The following is a 3,203-nucleotide window of genomic DNA, read 5'->3' on the forward strand; positions in this document are numbered from 1 at the left end:
AATAAAGTTGTGACATAACATGATTCATGTGTGATGTGCATTTTAAATTGAATTTTTAACTGCACTGATCTGTTAGTTATGCATTGGCTCTTTCCTGTGTCAACATTTTTTTTAAATAGTAACTAATAAATAAAAAATAATAATAAAACAATAATAAAGCAAACCCAGAAGCTAAAAGCATAAAGTAATAGACTTGCATATTTGTATTCCTTTGTCCTGAGGTCAGCCATAATGATTGTTGTATTAATTTGAATATCTTGCTCATTGTATTGTTGTTTGCACAGGCATTTTTTCTTGAAAACAAAATAAATATAGAATTTTAAAATGAGTGTTTAAATGGATAGCACTGTAAAAACAACTAAATATCCTTAAGCGCACAAGGGTTGCCAGCAAAATGCCTCTGCACCACTGAAGCCCTCTTAGGAGGTACGTATACCTTGTGCATGCTTTCTGAATGGAGTCAATTTCACTGAAAGAGCATCCCAGGGGTACATTATTCTCTGTTTACTATAGCAAGTAATATTCATAACAAATGTGCAAATACTTGCTTATTAGTCTTACAGGGAGCCTGCCTTCTTTGCAATCTGGATACATTTGTGCTTTCAGAATTGTATGATATCATTTATTTGACAATTTCTGTAATTATTATGCAGCTAAAGTTAGTTGACCATTGTATCACATGTTTTGAACATTTTCAATTTCAATGGAACATAGAGTGCTAATTTAAATCAATACCATGTTGTTGTTTTTTCAAATACAAAATGATATCCAAATGTACAAATGTTCGGGGGGATGAGGGGAGAGACAACTATAAGTATGTTGTCTGTAGAAAAGGAAGAGCCATTTTGTCCACTGGACCTCTTGGTTTTAAAATAAGTTATCTTTTGTCTGCATCTTTTTCATATTCCATTTCTGTGATGTGCTTAATATAGGAAAGAATTAACACTGGAGGTTCTGTTTGGCAGAGAAAATGATCCAAATTATGTGAACCTCTCATATCTGCAAAGCTGAGCTGGAGATTTTGGGAGAAAAAGCTTTTCTGATATTTTTCTGCATTTGTAATAAGTGTAGGAACTTACATATCATCAGAACTGCCTATCTCTGTCTCTCTCTCATTTATTAAATTATTTTTTTTCACACTTCAGCTGAAGAAACACAGAGGTGAAAAGAAAATGTCGATATATTTTTTTTAAAAAAAATTACTTGAACTTTTTCAAGCATCACAAAGGTTTAGATTGATCATTGAGTGAAAATTGCAATGGCTTTATTCTACGCAAACAAGCTCAGTGTGGGTGAAATCCATCCTGCTGCTGAGGGCTCACTCAAGGCTTGTGCGACACATCAGTCCCACTTCAGCCTTTAAACCAGGGGTGAAGTGCAACTCAAGTGCTGCATAAAGCCCTGTGTGGGCCCTCTTCACGTGGATGAATCTGGCCCTGTGAGATGCAGATCTGCAGGCTGCTGAAATATCATAAGCAATGCCATAGGATGATCAAAATGAAGTGTCTAAATTACGTTAATTATCTCCAGACACCTGTTGCTCACAAGGACCAGGACGTTTAAGCATTTTTCCCCCTAAAGCACTGAAAACAGGCTGAACTGCCATATAATAATTACTGAAGGCACACCATTTAATCACAGCCCATACAAGTGGAGAAGGAGGGAATAAAGAGTTGCATTGCCTCAAGAAGTGCACTAGAAGACATTTCCAAAACACCTCCTAGAACTCACACATACATAGGGGCCTTGCACCTATAACATATAGTAGCTTACTTTCTGAAGAAGCAGGTGCATGGGGGTGTAGGAGCAGTCACATAGGCCCAGCTCCTAACTTCCATGAGGGGAGGAGCATCCTCTTCATTCCCTTCAGCACATAGACTGAATTGCTGCCTGACCCTTACATGGGCTGCACAAGGTAGGGAAAGGTTTCTTACATCCTTCCTCCCTCCCCCATCACTGTACACCCTGTACAGTGTTAGTGGCCAGGCATAATCTAGTGCTTTGTCCTCAGTTTGGCTAAGTGATAGTGACAGCTGCTTAATTAAATGGAGGTTTCTATTGTGTAGGCTGGATAACTTTATTCCACAAAATAATCTTTAGCTGACAGCTTTGTTGTTTATAACAATTATCTTACCATGACTGTCATTCCTAATATGACCTATAATATATTCCAGGGCATTAAAACTAGTATGCACTGTGTCAGCTGCATTACATGAAATCTACCTGACATTTTGTAAAAAGTGCTGTTGAGTACTAGGCACCAAGCTAGGAATAATGCACCTAATTCTGTTCTCAGTTACGCCAGTGTAAATGCAGAATGACTCCATTAAATGATTTAAATGAGCAAAATTTGGTTCACTACGTTGTAGTTTTATTTATATATTTTAATTTTAAATTATATATATACACACACACACACACACACACAGTGTGCATTGCACTGTTTATTTATCTTGTAAAGTAGCTTAAGTTTTTGGCACTGTTTCACTTAAGCTTTGTAACTTGTCTTCTAACATTTTTTAATGACACCACATGAAGAGACCGCTGCTTTTCAAAGAACTGTAAAGCCACAAGTTACATAACGAGATAACGGATGGCTGCAAAGTGGAAACTGTCTTAAGTCACATTTGTAATAAGTATAATGAGCACAATAGAATTTAATCAAATAACATTTCCATGCATCTTTAAAATGTTCCAGGTGTTTTATGCTTTCAAAACTTCATTTGTATTTACTCAACTTCCTGTTAACAAACCTTGTGCTGCTAAGGAACCTAGAGCTGCCAGCCAAATGTTGAACTGTTGTTTTCTTTAAAAGTTAGGCTAAACAGGAAACAGAATTTCATCTTCTCAATGCAGCAAACAGCAAGCTGAATTTGCAGTTCAAGAAACTCAGCTCACAAATCTATCCTAACCTAACCTATTGCTATACAGGTGAGATGAAATGGCATGTCATGTCATTCTTATTTCCTTTATGAATCTACATAACTTTAGTGAACCAAAAACATCTAATCTCAAAACATAGTCAACAATCCAAATTCTCCACTATTTTTAAAGTCATTCTTCTATGAATATTTCATCCTTCATTTCCAGTCTCACACTCACTGTGTTTACCCCTGCTCCTCAAGATTGGCCTGTCTTTCCTCTCACAAGTTTTTTGCAGCCTCTCTCTGATAAGTCTTCCTCTTGAGTTCATCCTCACTGGT

Source organism: Eretmochelys imbricata, chromosome 1, assembly GCF_965152235.1.
Source record: "Eretmochelys imbricata isolate rEreImb1 chromosome 1, rEreImb1.hap1, whole genome shotgun sequence".
Lineage (NCBI taxonomy): Eukaryota > Metazoa > Chordata > Testudines > Cheloniidae > Eretmochelys > Eretmochelys imbricata.